Source organism: Aulonocara sp. 'chitande type north' Nkhata Bay, linkage group LG22 (genome assembly GCF_057382095.1).
Source record: "Aulonocara sp. 'chitande type north' Nkhata Bay isolate Kocher_YH1m ecotype deep benthic linkage group LG22, A_spYH_male_GT1.1, whole genome shotgun sequence".
NCBI classification, from domain to species: domain Eukaryota; kingdom Metazoa; phylum Chordata; class Actinopteri; order Cichliformes; family Cichlidae; genus Aulonocara; species Aulonocara sp. 'chitande type north' Nkhata Bay.
The window spans coordinates 13,776,554-13,798,557 of NC_141364.1; the positions used below are offsets into that span (position 1 = coordinate 13,776,554).

The 22,004-nt window shown below is 39.9% G+C and overlaps 1 protein-coding gene and 1 pseudogene across 5 annotated transcripts in view; one reads left to right on the forward strand and one right to left on the reverse strand.

Annotated features, from left to right (window-relative positions):
- Positions 1-22,004, reverse strand: part of LOC147303776 (RNA-binding motif, single-stranded-interacting protein 3-like) — a 302,868-nt gene that overhangs the window by 238,325 nt on the left and 42,539 nt on the right. The window lies entirely within an intron of this gene.
- LOC147303777 (uncharacterized) lies at positions 4,671-5,926 on the forward strand (annotated as a pseudogene). Its single transcript, XR_015126995.1, has 3 exons — positions 4,671-4,801; positions 4,932-5,214; positions 5,351-5,926. The product of XR_015126995.1 is annotated as an uncharacterized LOC147303777 (transcript).

The following is a 22,004-nucleotide window of genomic DNA, read 5'->3' on the forward strand; positions in this document are numbered from 1 at the left end:
CTAAGTGAGCACAGGTCTGTGTGGTCAAAGTAATCTGGGGCGAGGGGCAGACGAATATAATTGACACTAAATCTATAACAAGCACTTGGATTTGTTTTACCAGCTGATTTATGGTTACTGAAACTGTCAAAGCTATTCTTCTCGTTACACAGTCTTCTTATTGAAAAGTTCTGTTAGCTGCAAAAGATATATACAAGTACATATTGCTTTGGGTAATAAAGCGGATATAAAACTCTTATCTACTTTACTTTTGACATTTTCAGTAAATAAATAGCAACATCTTAGTATTGACAAATGGATGAGCAAAAAGCCTTATTGTGCTTTTGCCCATTCTTTAATTTTACCAAAGTAAATACCAGATGAGGCAACAAAGTGTGAGGTAAATTTCTGAAATGCATTGATGTATAAACATGGCTCATTTCACAAAAATGTCAAGACAGATAAAAAAGATTTGTTACCAGCTCTTCCTGTAATCTCTATTGTACATTCCTACATGTAAGTTAGATAAAAGGACAACAGAATGTGTGGTGGTAGTACTCATGTCTGCACAGCTTTGCTCATGGTGAGACAGCGCAGCACTTAGGTTTGGCTGTGCTTCTGTCACTGACACTGTCCCAGCAGGCCAATGTGAGAAGATGGGAAGAGGAGGGGGCGGGGGGCGCGTAAGATGAGAGGTGACGAGCATGGCTTTGAGGTGACGTAAAGTCTTCCATTTCTGTCAGGGATTAAGTCTCTCAGAAAGAAAGACTTACTGAGGGAGAAAGACAGAGAGAAACATATATATAGAAAAAAGAAAGAGAAAGGAAGAAAAGGAGACAAAGGTTATTTTAGGGTCTTTATCCTGCAATAAGGTGCCTTGAGCTGACTACTGTTGTGATTTGGTGCTATATAAATAAAATTAAATTCAAAAGAGAAAAGAAAAAGTGAAAAAAGAAACAAAAAGAAAGAAAAAAAAAGTGACAAACAGAAAGAGAAAGTAAGAAAAAAGTCAGAAAGAGAAAGAAACTAACAGACAGAAAGAGAAAGTACGAAAAAAGTCAGAAAGAGAAAGAAACTAACAGACAGAAAGAGAAAGTACAAAAGAAGACAGAAACCTAAAGACAGAAAGTCTTTGCTTTTCCAAATATCCAGTGAGAAGGGCAATGATAGGGGCCTTGCATCATATCTTTGCTTCTCCTCCCCCTTCTTCTGCAGTGTCCTTGGCTCTGTGTTCCCTCCAGATGGGCCTTGGTTGCTGCAGCACCTCTCATGATGACACGGGCCCCAGCTGCCTACTGCTGCTGCTATTTCTAGGCCTGTACCCCTTCCACCTCAAGGAAACATGATACCACCCTCAAACATACACATCTGTCAGCGATTACAGAATGTACCGTGCAGGTACAAACTTTTGACTTTGGTGGGTTGAAAAACTGCAAAAATGCATAGATTTTTTGCGTATATCAAGCAAAGAGCATTTGCCATACTCTGCTTTAAAAGACCACAAGCTGCTGGGCGCACAGCACAAACCTCTCACATAAATGAAAACACAGTCATGCAGACCTGCAGAAAGGGTCAAGGTCAGAAGACATAAAACACCATTCTCCCCTGTACTGTTAATCTCCTCTTCTTTCATGCTTGAAATCTATTTTTGTTTTGTTGTTTTCGTCATATCCCTAGGGTGGCTGGAAATGAAGAATTAAGACAAGAGCACAAGAAAACAAACCAAGTTGCAACTAAGTCAGCGAACACTGCAGCCCTCCAATAACAACAGTTCTTGATAAAAGTCTATTTTCTCTGCACACTGTCTCCACATGATGTTATCATTTTTCTTTAAATTCAATAAAGTCTTCCCTCCCCACTCAGATGAAAACTGTATAGTTCAGAGACGAGCACACAGTTTTGTGAAAGTTTCCCATATGAGTCCGCCTTGTGCAATATGACTTTGCTGAAACGCTGAGGATGTACTGCTGTGAGAGGCTGTTATGAACACAGATCGTTATTAAACCTTGGGCTTTGTTTTGATTTCCACTAAAGAGCAGACAATTACTGTGTGTGCCACATAAAGGAGACAAAATGTCTTCTTCAGTTAAGAATCAGATCAGGCTTTTATAATCACTCTCCTCCTATTTGCCTAGGTTTGTTCTCAGCAAAGGGAACCATCATAAACCACATTTATCCACTTGCAAGCATATGCCTTGGGTAAGAAAAAAAGTGGGTGATCCTAAGGTTTAAAGAAATGAAAAAGATGGGCCACTTTTTTTTACCTATGAGTATTTTCCAAAAATATAGTAAATAAAGGTGAATAATGCATTGTTTTCAATTAGAAGTGTTTAGATTGTCCTTTTTAATATATTACAGCATGTACTGTAAGAGTGGAGAATTCCACATCGCATCTCATGCTCCATCTACTGCTGCAATATCTCTCTATCTCCCTCATTCAACTTAAGGAAGACTCTAGTATAAAACAGAGTGATCCTGCCACTCTGTACCCCAGTCGAGCATCACAGGGTACACATGTACAGTCATGACCACATTCCAGCTTCTCTCTAGACCGCTGACTCAGGGACATGTCAGAACAGTGGCTCTTGGCCCCCTGAGAAAGCTAGACAGCTATACTGTCACTGTTTTGAAAGGTCGGTGCTGTGATATGATTGTACCACGACCTGTCAGACAATGTGTTTTCTTTTCTCCGGGAATGCCCCGTTGGTAGGCAAGAGAAAAACGTTTCCTCCTGCCTGTCTTCATAGGAAAGAATGAGATTAGCTGTTTAAACTTGTTGGTAGGAATTTCTTCATTAGCTTGATAAAAACAGATATAAATTTGATCTTCAGATTAAAAACAGCCTTTAAAACCGCATAGCTGTCTATCCAAATTAACAGTTAAAAGCACAAAGTACACAAAGCTAAGGCACTTGAACTGTGCATTCAGTAATTAACTAAGTTAATAAACTGCGAGCACTCATGTTCTTGCTCTGCAGCTGTGGAGTGCAACGAGAATGTGTTCTGCTTAGTGACAGACCTCTGTACCGATTGTCTTCTTGTGTCCTGCCGCAAGCACATGAGAACATGCTCCTCTGGAACAGCAAATGACAGGATGCTAAGCACATCACAATAATCACAGGGCACGAGAGGATAAATGGGAGGCAAGCAGTCAAGGGACAAACATTAAAGCAGCCAAAAATAATGTATAGGCTGCATTTTTTAGCCTGATTCAAACACCAGTGACAGAGCACCATGGTTTACCAGATATACTTATTAAGAACCAACAGATTAGTTTAAAGATGGTTCCTTCAGTAAAAATATGTGGGGCTAATTCAGTTATGCACTAATTTTATTTAGTAAACAGTTCAATTCAGAAAACGAATCACAACAACAGCTGTCTCGGGGTGTTTTACACTGTGAGGTGAAGACACTACAACAAATAATAATGAGACAACCCTCTATAAGCAAGCACTTAGAGACGGTGGGAAGGAAAACTCCCTTGTAACAGGAAGAGAGTGTATAACCTTTTGGTATTGATTAATTAAAATAAAATTTCAGTCTTTTTTTGAACCAGGACTACTTCTTTCAGAAAACAGCTTAAAAGTTAGAGTTGAAGAAAGCTGCTCACCTATGAATAAACTTTGACTACCTATGGACAACAGGGCGATGATGAAATTATGTGCTACCCTTTTGTTAAGTGACAACATACCATTTCCAGAAAAGTCTGCTGCCTTAGCTGAAAATCCATCTTTTTTAAATGTGCAGCAGTGCTTTTGTTGGCAAGGGTTCTACTCAGCTGCCATTCTACCTGTGTGCAGCTATTTATTAGCACTATTCTTTCAGTTAAGCTTTTAACAACTGATGGTGTATGCCACAGCTGCTGGGCTCTCAGTGTAGCAGACACCAATATTAACACTTCAGAAAAAAATGTGTTTCAAGGGGTGCCATCTAAGACACGATTGCAATTTTATTCATGAGTAGTGTCTATTTTCTGGTGTATAAAGGCACTTGTTTCCACCGATCTGGCACAGGTGGTGTACTGAGCAGACCGACCTTCAAAGTGTACTTTTTTTGTTATCATATTTGTAGACGCGATTGGCCATGCTGCTGTATTTATATTACAGTTTTTCTCAAATGCTAAAACACAAAAGCCAGTCCTCTAAACCAAATGACCAGCTGTCTAAACACATTTACTAAATCTAGCCATCATTTACCAATATCATAAACACATGTCACATGAAGACACAATTCACAGAACACAATCCTCCGTTGTCATAAATCTAAACACATCTTTCCTTGCTAAAACACAAGTTGCAAAAGAACTCTGCTCATATTCTCAAATGAAAGCTCGTGTGATGCAACATGCTTGCCACAGTCAGCAATATTTGAACACAATGAACACACCTGGCGTCATTCATTACACACAACGACTCAAAATTGAAGAAACCTGTTGCTAATGCTGTGACCACATGTATAAAAGCAAGTTCAGAGTGCACAGTATTCTGAAGAGTCCAAACAAACACAATGGATGAGGGCAGAGTCAGAGGAATTCGATGCAGAGGAGGGAGAAGAGCTGGCCCTGGAAGAAGAGGAGCAGGCCAACGAAGAAGAGGAGTTTAAATGAGAGGAGGAAGAGGAGCAGGCCAACAAGGAAGAGGAGAAAGTCCAGGAGGGAGAGCAAGACAACCTCGCACCATCATTATGGACGAGATGCAAGCAACAGTCATTGATCATGTCATTGTCCATGGCATGACAATGGCTGAAGCAGGACTAAGAGTCCGCCCACACCTGAGTAGGTTCACCGTGGCCACAATTATCAGGGCATTCAGACAACACAACGGGTATTGTACTCGATTGCTTTCTTTGTCACAATACAGTTTTACAAACCTGTAAAAGTAGTCTATTGGTTTCAAATCAGTTGTGACTGTATTGTAACACATGTCAATTGACAACACATGTTTCTTTCTTTAGAGTTGAAAGAATGCCACATAGAGGTGGGAGGGTTGCCATATTTACAGCAGCACAAGAAACCCTCATTGTGGATACGGTTCGTGGGAACAACCTAATCAGACTCCAGGAGATCAGAGACAAAGTCATTGCCGATAATGTCAACTTTGAGAGCATTGACGATGTCAGCTTGGCCACAATAGACCGAGTTCTCCGGCGCAAAAAGACGCGGATGAAACAGGTCTATAGGGTTCCCTTTGAGCGCAACTCTGCGCGACACAAAGACCTACGTTACGAGTATGTGCAAGTAAGTTTACATCCATGTTCACAGTACAGTTAGTGGACATACTGTGTTGCTCAGTGGCCTACATTACTTCTGGACAATACTGTGCTACCTGATTGACTGTTGTTCTGAACACCTGTGCCCTTTCACATTTTCACAGAGGATATTACAGTTGGACGCGATGGCCAGACCTCATGAGTACCTCTTCCTGGATGAGGCTGGCTTCAACCTGCAGAAACGAAGGCAAAGAGGCTGTAACATCATTGGCCAAAGAGCCATCACTGAGGTCCCAGGACAATGGGTGTGTGTGTGTGTGTGTGTGTGTTAATATTACCCTTTGTGCGGCCATGGGTTCAGAGGGGCTTGTCCACCGGCATGCTGTCCTTGGGTCTTACAACACCCAACGTCTCCTCACCTTCCTAGAGGAGCTAAAAGACATCCTCCTGGACCGCCAACAACACCATCCTGGGCCCGCACATCACATTTATGTGATCATTTGGGACAATGTCCGCTTCCACAGAACAAACCAAATCAGAGAGTGGTTCACCACTAACAGTGACCACTTTTTAAACGTCTGTCTGCCACCCTACTCCCCTTTCCCGAACCCTATAGAGGAGTTCTTCTCATCGTGGAGATGGAAGGTTTATGACAGACAACCATACACAAGAGAGAACCTCCTAAGGGCAATGGAGCTGGACTGTGTTGACATCCCAGCGGAGGCCTACCAAGGATGGATTCGCCGTTACAGGGCGTTTTTCCCGCGGTGCCTGACAAGAGACAATATAGCCTGCGATGTGGATGAGGTGATGTGACCCGATGCAGCTCAGCGACAGTGATTGTGGTGTGTGTGTGGTGTGAATAACGTAAATAAAAAAAACTTCACACCCTGATCATTGTTTCAGGAGTACTGTTGTGTGCAATAGATTCTGTTTTTGCATCGAGTTGTGTCACAGTAGTATACATACATGCAGGATTTTGTATAAATTCATACTCTTCGTATGAAACAAATCTAAATGCCTAATCCTCTGCAGAGATCTACGACGATCCGTTACTGTATGGTTTCTAAAAATATGCATTGGCAGTTATGAAACAAAGAACCTTCTCACAAATTGGGCATTGTGTTTTCAATTGTTTTGCTGTAGTGTGTAATGATGTGTATAGTGTTTACATTTTTGAAAGCTTCGAGCTGCTCTTTTGGTGTGAAAGTTTGCAATTTGCAGTGGGAAGGTGTGGTTGTGTTTATGTAGCTTTAGAAAAGGGTGTTGTGTTTAGACATTGGGGAACATGGTGGAAGCGTTTGTGAAATGTCTTTTAGCATTTGAGAAAAACTGCAACCAAACAATACTTCTGTATTTAGCCATAGGGTGGCAGATACATATTTCAAAGCCTCACATTAAGATCCTTCAAAAACCTTTCTGGTTATTTTTTCCAACTTTGTTTTCTGTCCAAAGTTATACTCTTTTTTTGAAAATACAACAAGAACATTATCTGAAAAGAAATTCTGTTTAAATGAGGACCGATCTGCTACATATCTGCTGATATGTAGCATCAGCACGTGCAAATGCATGTCAGTATAACATCAAAAACAATCACAGACACTTAGAACACCAATTTAAGCCCGTCAGTGGTAAAAACAAGCACTTGACGCAGGCAGTTACCCGGTGGAATTACTTCACAGCTGTTTCACAGTTGCCAGTTGTAGCACTGTCACTCAATAGTTGACTGATATCAAACATTTTTGTCCCTATTAATAATGTAAACTACAAAAAATGATAAAGTAAGATCCGGCTTAGAAATACTGGAATTTGCCTTTAAGTGGACATCATGTCATGCACAGTGTGGAAAAGAATGATCTGTCAACTAATGAACATTACTTTCTGCTCCTGTCGTCATTTCTCAGGGGCCAAATGATTTGGTGCACACTGAAGTATTCACCAACATTCAGCAAATGGCCAAACTAACAATAAATCACAAAACAGCAGGGAGGGTGCGCCTGAGACCACTGAGTCAGCTTAAGAAACTTCATGATTTATGCTAGTCGGAGCCATCAATCTCTGTAATTCAGTTAGAAAAACAGCAATAGCTTCCGAATCCACACCACAAGTCTTCCTTCAGTTCATAGGATCTAATGAAACTATCATTTGAGCTTTTGGTTTATGTTTCGTGGTCAGTTTTCACGGGCAAGATGCGTTTCACTGCACTGCACAACACAAATCCTTTGACTGCAGTTTGTGTTCTCTGTGGCTGAGTGAGGCCATGCAGGCAAACGCAGATGGAGCGTCACAATTTCCACCCTGTTTTATTAAGCTGTTAAATAGTGGATTAAGCTGCTGCTCAAATATGACTTTTAACTATTCATATTACACATATTTAGCCAGTATATGTTGACATTCACGTGTGGGCCTCCATGTGCTGCAGCAAAGCTTTTTTCCATCTCACCTTATCATCCAAATCTAACCACAGTGGTCACTCAGTCCTGCTTTTGTGCATCCTGTCCTCCAGGCAGATGAATGAGTATGAAACGTTTTGACAGTTGGGGTTTCAAAATGGAGCCACTGGTTAAGAGAAGTGACATGATATAGACAACAAAGTCAAGCGAAGAGCCAGGAAAACACGGGGCCCCTAAAGTGAAATCCAAAAACAGGACTTTTGCTGTCAACATGTCAAAAGAAACTGACATGACACATCAAAAAAACACCTACATTGAACAGACATGTTACATGAATACAGAGAGAATGTGTTTGATTAGGCAGTGCTGTGCAAAAGCCCTAAACCACTCTTGCAAATTTTAAGCTTGAGAAACAGTTCTCCAGGCTTTCTGAAGGTCTTTCAAAGTTTTACTCTGGACATAGTTTAGACACTATGTTACTAGCAGATTATCATAAAAATATAATTTGTTCCCATTTATTTAGATGAATCTATGAAAAGGACAGTTTTGCAGGAATAAAATTATATTTTTGCATTACAAGATGATTCCCAAGAAACTATTACTCAAAAACAGGAAACCAGTCAAGTAGTAGGGGTGGGGGAAAAAATCGATACTGTGTAGTATCGTGATATTTTGTTTGCTAATAATGTATCGATACAGGGACAGCAGAAATCGATATTTTGTTACAAAAAAGGTTTTTGTGCTCTGACTTCAGAGCATGTTGATCCTTTTTCTGAGCAAGAATCCTGACATTCCTTCACTGTCCAAATGTGTTTAACTTGTTTTTTGGCAGCAATGAACATGACAGTTTACTTATTTCAATTTAAGACATGTTTTATTTTAATTAAGTTTAAAACTTTTTTATTTAATGTAAAATTATATTTTGTTTTAATTTACATTCAAATTCTTCAGTTGCTGAATGGGCTGCATAGTTTTCATAAATTGCATAGTTCAGAATAGCTATAATTGTACCAGATGGTTGCATTCAGTTAAGTTGGACTAGACTGTAATACAAACCATTCAGTTTGTCAACAATAAAACTGACTGAAATGAGAGAAAGAATGAGTGTGAGACTTTGTTATTAGATAAAATGAATATTGATAAAGTTTACCTTTATGTACAGAATCTGAATATCGCAAAATATTTTTAGAAAATTGCAATAATATCGTATCGTGCGTTAAGTATCGTGATAATATCGTATCGTGGGATATATGGTGATTCCCACCTCTATCAAGTAGAGGAAAAAAGAAGCGACAAGCTTAAAAAGTATATACAGCAGATTTAAACCATGTCCTCAAGAAACAGGAAAAAATTCCAGCAAAGACCTGATACAGAACATAAGAGATGCATCTGCACCGCAGTAGATCCAGCTACTGTTCACTAAAGCCTCATCCGAAATGGTCTTATTGAAAAGGTGGATGTCAAGAAGCCATTTGTAGGGAAGACTTCAGGTCGAACAAAATGAGCTAAATTCAGTTTGTTTTTGGAATCGGCTTTGAACAGGTCAACAGCGACTTTCTTGCTATGGACTTTGAAAGTCTGGGGACAAAACAAAAAGAATGTACACCATAAAAGTTCTATAAATGTTTTTACCCAAACATGACAAAAAATTCCTTTGTCAAAGCAAAACAAAGTCACAAATGGCCTTTTTTTTGGAGCCCCTATTTAGGACTGAAGCTCCGCAAGACCAGGCAATAACTGTATTAGGCACGCAGGTAAAGGTTGAGGTCACACTGTGAGACAATCCAAGACATCCATCTAATCCTCCCTGCATAAATATAGGAACCCATGACCTCTACACTGCAAGTGCTTAAGCAAGAAGGCAGAAGCATGAAACTCATGAATAGCAAAAGGGTTGGGCCAGGAAAAGGACACAGAAAAGGGCAGAAGGTTTGATTAGAGAAATGGCAGATAAATAAATGATCAAGAGCAAATTGAAAGCCCACTAAAACAAGGTGGATGATTATTTTTAGAATCGTATGTGATTCTTAAGCAGCAGGCAGTTGGGATTTCCAGAATAGTTGGGGCACATTATCTAATGATAGAAAGCGCAGGTATCCATCAAACAGTAGGGTGGATGTATATAATACAACTAGAAACATTTGCCTCCTATTCAGCTATAAAACCTACTCCTTAGTGACTAGCATGACAGGGATGCCTAATGTGACTTTCATTAACGATATGCTACAGGCCAGAGGCTGGAGCAGTCCAAGCCCAAATTGAAAAGTGCTCAAGCATAACTGTATCGGATGCCCAGTTTCCTAGCCCCATAGTATGACTGATTGAATTCCTGCCTCACCCACAGAAAGAATTCCTAAGCTTCCTTTTTCCAAATCAAGTGGGCAGCTTGGCTGGTTGATGTTCTAACTAATCTACTATGAGCAGCCACTGTCATGTCAGCAGATATTACAGGAAAAGTAGCCCAAGACAAAAGGAAATGGTTACAAATATCTTTTTATCCCAAAGTACATGACACAACAAAAATAAAAACTGTATGTGCCAAACAGATAACAAACTTTTAACTTGATATTAACATTAACACACATCCATAGATACTTAGGGGGCAAGACCAAATAAGGGCCATTTGAGAAGTTCCTTGTATAACTCCATCTATGATGAAATTATACACAGACGATAGTGGTTTCTCAAAGTGGGTTACAGGAATCCCCACAAATCCACAAACCACAACTCAAAATAATCTACTATAAATTATAAAATTGTGCTGTGTTGTTAAACTAAGTATATACAGAAAGGGACCATTTGCAAACAATTGTGTGTTCTGATGACTCCCTTCCACATTTGTTAACGTTTGCTAATATCATGTCATTAAATTGCAATTGAAATTTAAGAACCACTCGTTCTTCTGTGCTTCTGCATACATTAGTTTATTAGGTTTGCATTTTAAAAAAATGCTCACGTGAGCCTAAAAACTACATCAGGCCACATAATCAAGCAATGCAAAGACCAAGCCTGGTAAACCAGTGCTAGGATTTTGAGGGGTTGATTGAAAGCTTTCATCTCTGTAAGAGATACAGTGCTTTTCTACTTTAGCTGAGTACTCAAAGCACTTTCTTATTTGCCAGCCTCATTCACCCATTCACACAAGTGGCTTTTTCATGCACTTTTAACCTAACATACACAAACACATACTTAGACGGATGCATCAGGGGCAACTCGGCGTCCAGTTCCTTGTTCAAGAAATTGGGAATTAAACAAACGACTTTCTAAACAGTTGACATGCACTACTGCTTGAGCCACAGCCACCAAGATTTCCATGGCCCACAAAAATGTAAAAATCCCTACTCAAGTTGATGGAATAAACACATAAAAGGCGACATGAATAAAATATCAATGAAATATTTATTATAATTACCAAAATGAAAATCTATAATTCATATTACATTTTTTTGCACATTCATTAATGTAACGTCTCAGATTTACACCCTCATATTTACAACCCTTCATTTAAGACACTAGTCAAACTACCTGCTGAGTTCTTTAGCTTTTCACACATCAGCTTTTGGGTGGAGTAGAAGGTCACAAAGTTGAGGTATGAAGACATAGTGTGATGCACTCCAGCATAGTGTTGAAGAGCTAAATAAAACACCCTGCACACATGCAATGACAGGCATGATCTGAGGTGTCAGGCTGGAGGGGAGAACTGTAGCTGCTAATTAGAGGTAGATTCTGATATAAAAGACTCTCCAGCATGGAGGGTCTTGTTAGCTAACAGGCAAATCTGAGTTCTCCAGCTGAGGGGTTGGCTGGCTGCTGCAGAGCAGTCTTCCTTCACTGACATCGATAGGGGCTCCACAGGAGGGTTGGGAAACAATGGTGTTGACAAGCAGTATCAGGCCTAGCAGCATGAAGGCAGGGCCAAACGATTCCATTTCCCAGCCAATTCCATTATCAGGACACACAGACTTTACTAATGCCTGAAAACAAACAATACACGAGCATCCTTCTAATTAAGCCCCTGAGTACCACTGCTTAGTGCACCGGCATATCTGTGTTGGATGCCTGCAAACAGCCTGATTGGATTCATCAGCACTTTTAATGTGCTCCTGTTTCCTCCCATAGGCCTCTAAAAGACTATTGGCTCTATTCAATGGCCCATCCAATACTCTGCATGTCTAAAGACCTGAGAGGCAGATTGGGGTATTGAGGTTGTCAGTTATTTCTTCAGGAGTAAACAATCTGACAACATCCCATGTTGACGACAATGCAGACTAGGGACAAACAAGTATGTCAAAAATGATTATCTCTATATTGTCATGCAAATATTGTAATTACGACTTTTTTTTCCATTAAACTCAGTTTTAGTGAACAAATATTCAGTGAATTTGTTTTTTTGTTTTTTTTAAAACAACGCACATATAAACATAATATACCTGACTTTGAAATGAACTTCAAACATGCCTTTGGTAATTAATTAAAATATTTACTTGATCTAAAAAGTACAGTCTATTTCTCTGTATATATGCATACAGATGTATATGCATGTTTATGTGCATGTTACACACTTTAATGGTTATCAAGCTTCAACAATGGGCAAGTTTTTGTTTCCTCGTCACTATTCCACACCATTCACCAAGGGTGAAAGACGGTCACAACAGATGGTGGAGAAGAAGGGAATCGTTCTGCACATTTGCATGCTATGTCCAAATCCCCCCCCCCCCCCAAAAAAAACGCAACTGACATAAAAGTCTGCAATTAATCTCTGTGAACGGCAGGCGTGGCAGCTTTCCCTCGTCTGTTCAGTCATCTCCATCTTAATTTCTATGTTTACGATTAAAAGCCCCTATGAGGTGAAAGTATTTGCCCAGTGGCAAAAATGCTTAAATGCTTCTTTTTTAACATTTTGAACTGTGACTGTACAAAGTTTGATACAAGCCAGTTCAGCTGGTAATAATATTAATAACCTTCATAAACACATTCAAACTGGGTGTGGTTTGATACTTAAAGTTTGATTTATCTATATAACCCAAATAAAGACAGTACTTATGAATAGTTAATTTCAATTATTATTATTTACACTTTTAATAATAAGTGCAATGGAACATTATAATCAACTGGACCTTCTACAGACACAGGTAGCACTTGTGTACTAAATCTCATGTAGCATTTCTACAGGTGCTCATAACTGATTATGAGGATAATTAGTAAAAAGTGCCAGTTACTCAAATATTTGCATAATTGCATGGAGCTCCTTGTTCTTCAGAGCAAGAAGATGGATTTTATAATAACTTGGTTTTTAAATCCAAATGCTACAATTACACATCCCACTTGCAATTTACAGATCAGACATTGATGACTGACAAAATAATTCAACTTGCATAACTCAAATGAATTATGCATATTGTTGAATAACCTTTCAACTCAAATGTGAACAGATTAATAGAAAAAACGAGACCACAAATCTGTGTAAATGACCATGATCGTTATGAAAAACTGTCAGCATTACCTGCCATTAAGAGATGAAAGTCTGCTATTAAGGTGATCAACTCAGGAGAAAACGTGAGATCTAAAGAGTAACTTGAGGCAACTGCAGTAGTAACAAGACACAACAAAGTCAGACTGACATAATTCTTCCATACTAGAGACTGAGAATGGATCCAGTTAAGTCCTGCTTTTAGTGGATTCTCAAAAGGTTTAAAATGAGAGAAACATTCTGCAGAAGCTCTGTGTTTTTCCAAAGATAAAGATGTTAATGACTAAAGTCAGCGGAAGAGTGAGGGGGCAAGAAAGAGAGATAAACAGAGTGAGAGACTTTACCTAAAAATGGTCACTTAGTGAATGGCTTTAAAGAGAAGTGGAAGCACAATATCATGAGGTGATCAGGATTAATTAAATGTTGAGTGGCAACACACATTAATATTATCCCACACTTTAAAAAATGAGGCACATTAATGAAGTGAAAATTAAGAACTCTTCCTTTATTTTCAAGATAATGGTTCTATTTGACTTGAAATTGAGTGTGTTGGGGTTATCCAAAGCAAATGGTAAATGGTTTTTCCCACCTTGGTGGTATTCAAAGTGATACTTAATATACCTCCGAGCTGGGTTTCTCGTTCACTCATTCAAACACGCCAATGGAAACTCTGTAGAGCAGCTTTTGAGTTCACTGTCTTATCCAAGGACACACCCCTTTAAAGCAGTGACACTGTAATACTTTAATAATACTGGTATAATAACACTAGTAGCAATACTTTTTTACTCTGCGACTAGAAAGAGGTACAAATATATACCTAGAAATGAGCTGCCGTACCTCTAGCTTTACCTGACACATTCTACTTTAACAAACAAAAGTAGGTACAGCACATTTCAATAACAAAACAAACGTCAGGTATTTCTATCATTTTTCAGTACATTTCTAACTTAACCACATCAAATAACATTGACTGTTTTCTTTTTTAACTCCATTGGTCATATAACTGCCTTGATCCTTTGCTCATACTGAGGCTGCTGGCTTTTGGATGGCTTCTGAGCTCTGGGTAGCTTTAGCTTTAGCCTCTTTGAAAGTCTCTTGAATTTTTACTGAGAATAGATACAAAATATTTTCAATGTTTTTTTTTTCTATTTATGGGGTTGCTTCCCAAACAATGTAACTGTTTGGATATAGAGATAGTTAGAATTTCTTTAGAAGAGGCAGAAGAGTTGAATTCTATTGTATTATTCTATAATTCTATATAGAAGATAAATGCAGCCAATGTGCCATCGCCATTTGAAGGGTAAATTAGCTGTCTTTGTGTCTGGCTGAAGTGGTCCTCCCACACTCTACTTTTCAGCACCGATTTCATTTTTCTTCGACGGAGGTTGCTGCTTGATTATGTCTGGGATATTAGCCAATCTGCATGGATGAAAATTGTAATTTAAGATCTCATTAACACTCATTTAATAGCAGACACCCAATGTTTGGCTTTATGTTGACACATGGTCAAGACTGCTCACAAATTAGTTTTAGCATCAGACTGTTTGCGAATAGTCTGATGATTGGAGCTGCTAAGCAAAGATCTTCATCATTTATTTAAAGCCAAGTTATTGTAAGTACTATTGACCCGCATCAAGTAGTTCAACTTCTGCAATTTTTCTAAAGTACAGTGAAGCGGCTTCCACTTCTGAACATTCATTTCCTCAAGGTTCATCCTCAAGTTCAACGACCCTCTCCAGTACATCGCAGCAAACAGGGCCAAGCAGAGAAGTGCACTGCGTGAGTCATTTGGAGTGTAGCTATTGTTCAGCAGAAGTACACACTGCAATGAGCCAACAAACTGGCTGGATTCACCAGTGTATAATTGCCAACAACATTCCCTTGAGGAACAGTGAAGTTTTAGGTTGAAATGATCCAGTCACAAAGACCCACACTGGAAACATGACTGGATGAATGCAGTTTTCTGAAAGGCTACAGGGCAATCAAAGACAAGTACAGTATGTGGAAAGAATAAATCTTTGGAAAACAGCCACATATTTTTGATCCATTAAATCCTTTTTTTCCTTTCAAGCTTTCACATTCTCTCTATTTAGCTGACAACTGTTACTGCTCTGTTTATGCCAAAACACATTAACTTGGAAATGTAACTGCCCATAAAGGAAAGAGGTGTGAGTTTTGTAAATCTGCCTGTAATGACAAAATTGAGAATCTCCGCTTTCCTTCTCACAGAGATTATAAAACCTTTCACATAGGAATGTGGAGTGAAAGTCAGACCATGTCACGGCTTGTGGCTTACTTGGTTTCACTGTTAAAAGGGGTACCTGAACTGGTCCCTCTGCATATGCTGGAATGCACTTAGAAAACACTCCTGACAACTTCCCTTAAGAAACTCTGGAGAAATATAAACAATTTCACTAGCAAAGTTGCCTATGTGGGATTTGATTTTAGTTCTAGGTTGGTGACCCTTACTTAACTGCATATTTAATCCAATGGCTTAATAAGTTTGAGTATATTTATTGAGAATATGGATGCGCTTGTGCCTTGTGTGTCAGATGCTGCATAGGTTAGAGTGATTATGTTAAAGGTCAGGATCTTTTTGCACCTTGGTGGAACGTGATAACAGAAATTTCCTACAAGTCCACATTGGCCTTACTTTTGCTGTGCATTCCACCTACAAACAACGGGAAAGAAGCAAAAAGTACAGAAAGTGAGTAGGAAGAACAAAGCTTCTATTCTGTACACAAGGCAGTGTGTGCAGCTGAAAACAACACAAAAAGCACAAACATTTTAGACTGATTTGATATCTTTTCTCAAGATATACAATCATAAAGACAACAGAGTATGCTGTGTGCTGTCTAAATGTGCTGAAGGTCTCCTCCTCCACATAGACACGCCACACTTTATCTATACATTTCTCTGTCTGAGTAGAGCTAGAAGGGATCAGGTCGGTCCTTCCTCTCTCGCTGATCTTCCTCGCTTCACTAGGGGAGAGATAGTGTAGATAAAAGAGGGCGTTTAAGCTTCTGCCACTTGTGGAGAGGTCTCATCTCCAGCCTCAGGTGGTGTTCCAGCACACGGCTAAGATTGAAGGCGAATCACAGACACCGCTCGAGGCCAAGCTGCTTTCTACAGCAGCACCGGTGTTATACATTTCTATGTGTGCAGGCACACAGGAAGGGGGTGAGACATAGAAAGAGAGATAAAGAGGGCTGGCAGTAAACAGAGAGAAGATGGAGAGAAGATGAGGAGTAGGAGTCTAAGGAGGAGGAGGGTGGAGAAGACAATATCGGTATTCAGCGTAATAGAAAATGCTGCCGCTTCATGGGAAGCCTCCCGAGAGGGTGAGATGTGACAGACCGCCTGTGAGCAGCAAGGAGCAGGGCATGGTAAAGAAACAAGGCTGATGAAAAACACACAGGCAATAGGCTAACTCCCTCGCATTAATCAGGAGGTTCAGATTTGATTTCAAGCCAAGCACAAGTCTCTATTCCTTCCTTGCCCGTTTCCTTCCTTGCAGACAGACACACAGACAGACAAAGTCTATCTCTTCATTCCCGGACTAACATCCTGCTGGCCTCTGTGCTCTCTACAAATCTCTGACAGAAAAAAAAAATGGTGCCAGGAGTAATTCCATTGCTCATTATTCTTCATTACAGAAGAGAAAAGCACCCTCGGCTAGATCATATTTGCCGTTAACTAAAGTTTCAGAGACAATTAGCTCAGGTTGTTAAAATTAATCATTGTTACAGCCATGATCTTGGAGGCCGGCAAAAGCCCCGGCATTTATGGTTTGTTTATTTGAACGCCTCCCGTGGATATCGACCCGGCCCTGTTGTAAACAGCAGGATACTGCCCTCCACAATCGTTGGGTGGATTTACTTTCTGCACAGGGATGAGCCATTCAATTGTGACTTAGATTATATGCACTGAGTGGGAAAGCAAACTTCTTATTATTTCTTTATTGAATCGTATGACTGTTTCAACAGTATCCTCTGCATTATGAGGATAATAGATCCCCTCTACAAGGGGGGGGGGGGGGATGTAACTTGGAATTTCAGTCATTTCCTTGTCTTGAAAATCCCTACAGCAGCATTCCTACGTTCTCGATGCTTGTTGTCATTCCATCGTTGACTGTAAACATAAGAGACTCGTGGGATCTGATAGGAGGCTCAATTATGGTAATCTAAGCACTCTCTTTTTCACAGTCTTGCTGAAACAAGCTGAATAAAACTTGCCTCAATCTCCCCAAAATGAAGACATGCTTTCTATGCATTTCTTTCTTTGTCCTTTTTCCCCCCAGTCTGTTTTTTCTATTGTGTTTTGTCTGCAACTGGATCCCATATCCGGCTTAAATTAATTGACCCACTTCCTTTTTAATAGCTCTTGTGGTCTGCCCCATAGAAGCAACCAGAAACTAATAGCCATGGTCATGCTGCATGGAAACCATATAAACACCCCTGGCCCATTTCACAGAAATACACACTTAAATTCCATCACACAGTTTTTTTCCTCCTCTGCTTTCTCAACTCATAAGATGGGCACTGTCTCTTCAAAGGCATACTACTGCACGATACATATTTATGTTGTTACGCTTGGCTGTTTATAGTTGGTAATTTGCATCAAACCTTTGCCTGGTTTAGGTTGAGAAACAGGATACCTGAGAGACATATGGCAGGGAGCTCTGCCCACATAAGCATGAATATCCCAAACTTGAAAAGACATACCACACATAAATTTGGACGCACATACAAACACAAAACACACATGCAATTTCTAGGACCTAGGTTAGGCCTCTGAGGGCTTAAGTAATACTCTGTATAATACCCCACATCACTTACCGAGAGCATCTGCGGCAGACAGACTCATTTAGAATGGATGTGCTTCAGGCAGCTATAAGGAATTCTATTATTGCACCAAAAAAAAAGTAAATGGAATTTTTTTCGGCCTAATGTATAGGTCTGCAGGATACTTATATGATAATTCAGGTGTAATTAATGTTTTTTCTTGGCAAATGGATAATTCATGCAGAAGAACACGTGAATTTTTAGTGGAACATCTAACCTGCATGTAGGTAAACGTGTCTAGTTTCCCTCTATGGAGCCACTATGAAGAATTTAATTTGTACACTTTTTGTTAACTGTAGATGTCCATTCCACAACAAAGAGATGAGTGCAAATATTTTGATGTGAAATTCAGTTTTTGCTCATTTAGATTGTTATAGAAGCAGGCAGGTTAATTATGACAGAATTTCATGACTGTACACAGACCAAACATTCCTGAAAGTCGAATGTTAAAAAAGACTGAGCCAGGGGTTAAAAAACAATACATAAAATACATTGTTGGCTACCACAAAGAAAGATTATTTACGGTATTTAAAGCATGATATTTTGTTTGTTAGAACTTTTGCCTCATAGCAAGAAAGTTCATGGATCGTACCCATAAGCAGGACTGGGGCCTTCTGTGTGGACTTTTCTTGTTCTCTCTGGATGCTCTGACTCATAGGACTCACAGTTTTTAAAAAAATGTATGGACTAGGTTAATGGCAATAGGTATACATGTGAGGATGACTAGTTAGCCCTCTGTGTTAGCCCTGTGATGAAATCAATCAATCTGTCCAGGGGATACATGCCTGTTTTTTGTTTTTAATTGAAGAGGGTGAGGGAGAGGGAGAGAGGGATGGATGGTTGGTCTTTCTGTAGAACACGGGTGTCGAACTCCAGGCCTCAAGGGCCGGTGTCCTGCAGGTTTTAGATGCGTCCTTGATCCAACACAGCTGATTCAAATGACTAAATTACCCCCTCAACATGTCTTGAAGTTCTCCAGAGGCCTGGTAATGAACTAATCATTTGATTCAGGTTTGTTGACCCAGGGTGTTATCTAAAACCTGCAGGACACCGGCCCTCGAGGCCTGGAGTTCGACACCCCTGCTGTAGAACGTTTGTTCAGTGAAAGATAAATGAACCAGTGAGATGTTTCAAAAAAAGTTCGTAAAAGTTTTTTTGAGTTTCGCTGAGCTCCGTTAAATAGTATGGTTCCAGTTATAAAAGTACCAAAACATCAAAAAACATCCGTCCAAAGCAGTCTTCAAAACTCTGGCAAAAAACCTACAGACAGCGGCCTACTTTTTCTCGTCATTCAACTGCCTTAGATCCCACCCATTCCCTTGTCTATGTTTTGCTAACTCATTTCACCCCCTCCTATTTCTTCATCACTCCTCTTTCTCCGTCTGTTATTAGCAGTTCTTTAATAATGAACCCTACAGGCGTCCTCTTCATTAGGCAGGCAAGGGGAAAGAGGCCAGGGAGCCAAGCTGACCCTGCTACACTCTCCTCATTGGGGATCTGGCACAGGAATTTTAATAGGAGAGCAATGCAGGCAGGCAGGTCAGTCCTGGGGACACACTGTGAATGCCAATCTGAGCTGACCAACCGGCGCGAACACAGCAAGTGTGCTGTGCTGCTAGCCTGACAGTCTGTAACAAGTGTGGAGGAAAGGAAGAAAGACAGGCAAAGGATGATGGCAAGTGGGAAAGGGGTGGTAAAGGGATCAAGAGGGACAACACTGAGGTACTGAGCAGCTATTCAGGTGAGAGGAGAGGGATAGAAGGCCAGAGTGACAAGAGCCTGGGCAAACTGAGAAAATTTCTGCCTTGACTGCCATACTAATAAAGCAGGGAGGGTTCTTAGACATTTCACATTTATATATGCTTAGCCTGAAAATTTGTAGGACAAGAAGACGCAGAAATGTGACTGCAGCAAGGAAACTCCTGTGAAGCCTGTTAATTGTAATCTGGGACTAAAAAAGCAACTGATGAATATTTCCCCCAGGAAACAGGATGAGCTGTATTTCATGGCGCCTAAACCAGCCGCATGAGTATAAGCGACATAAAAGGTGTGAGCTTGCAGTGGGCTTTTAGAGCTACTCTGTGCTGGCTAATAAACCATCCACTCTCTTCCTACATGCTTAAACATTCTGCCTTTGAGCTACACTTTATATCACCCATTTTAAAAATTCCCTGCCCTGAACAGCACAGGTGATTTGTTGTATATTCACCACTGGGCCAGTAGATTTTCTTTTTTAGCGTCTCCCCGCCATGGTAATTGCCACACCGACCTTGATGCAGACAGGATAAATGAAACATATCCTCTGTCAAGGCTCTGCCATTAGTAGCACCACAGAATTACCTCATTTCTTCTGTGATCTCTGTAAACATTTCTGATTCTGTGCATGCCTGCTCATTCTGCAACACTTTCCACGACTATCAGAGGGAGCACTCACACTGGAGCCTCATTCCAAAAGACACTGCATGTCAATTCATTTACACAGCCAAAAATAAAATAGCTCTTTGTGCAAAAGACAGTTTGATAAGCCAGAATACGTCTGGGATTTTCAGTTCATGCTGCAGGAATCAGTAAAGATTGGACACACGCACTTTCCAGCAGGTAAAAAAAGTTTAACGACGCAACATCAACCTTTTTTGTTTTATTTTATTTTAATTTTTTTTTTTAGATTCAACTGTTCGTGAAACATAATGTAAAGAAAAGGCTTTTAAGAAGAGAACGTTTGAGTAAATGTTAGCAGATGAAAAAAGATTTAGTAACCCATGGTGGCAGATCGCAGGGAAGTTTTAAGTTTGACAGGACAGTTTAATTAAAGTTAGCTGGTAGGTGTGGTGACAGACTGAGCATAAAACCTAAAGAGTGGGATTATTTCACGAGGACAAGGGTGAAATGCAACCTATGCAGGAAGCTAATCATTCATCAACCTCAAACATGGCTTATAGCAGTGGTTCCCAAACTTTTTCTGCTAGGCCCCCCTTAGTCAGACAGAAAAACCTGTCCATTATGCTAGCAGTGTCCAAGCCTTGATTTTTTTTCCCCTTTTCATACCCCCCCCGCAATGGCTCTGCACCCCCCCTAGGGGGCGGGCCCCACACTTTGGGAAGGTCTGGCTTATAGCTTGAAATATTTAAGCAGGCTAAATAAGTAAGTAGCCGCTTAGCATGGCTCATTATGATAGTAGATCATCATTAATGCTTTTATTACAAACAGATTGTTTGCAAAATGTATCTTTAAAACTTGTAACATGTCTTTAAAGTCAGCCTAAAATACCCATCTAGGTTATACCCAAAGCAAAGTAAAGAATTGACATAATTTGAACATTTCAAGGTTCAAGGTTCAAGGTGACAAATAAAGAACCTTGAACTGTTCAAATTATGTCAATTAATCTGCAGGAGGAATTATAACAATACCCCAAACCACAAGGAGCTAATAAAAATAAACCACCACCCCTCTATAAGCAAATTCCCTCTGACTCAGTTCCATTACTGAGCATCGACTGTGGTTTTCAAATCAAAATATAGACCAAGTCAAGTTCTGCTAATGCAGTTCTATACAGTATATTTTTGGCTCTGACAGCAGCTATATTTCAGATTAGATCGCACTGTAAATCCACAAATACATCACTTGGAATTGTCCACAGCCTGTCAGTGCCACAATCACAATCTGCTTTGTCATGTGTGGAGGACAGACACTTTAATGAAGAGGACAATGCAGGGCCTTCATATTGTTCTCATTTCTTGCCCTGTCAGCTTTCCAAATTAAGAATGATGTTCCTATTTGTCTTGCAGTTTATTTGTTGCAAAATGGTTGATTTAACTCAAGCTAACACATGGTGTGCAGCTTCTCCCATTAGTCCCGAAGCAGTAAATACTGGGATGAAACCTGCTTTTGAAACAAACAAAAAGCAACGTTTTCCATGACATGTCTGACTTTTTATCAAAGATGGCAACTACTCTTTCAGAATGACTGAAATCTCTTAAACAAATAGAAGTACTTTTAAAGAGCAACAAACATTCAAACAGACATTACCAGCCTGGTATTTTAAATTTATTAGGAGGGCCATTTTCCCACGCATCTGTAATGGGGCTGGCACAGGTGCTGCTGAAATGATCCC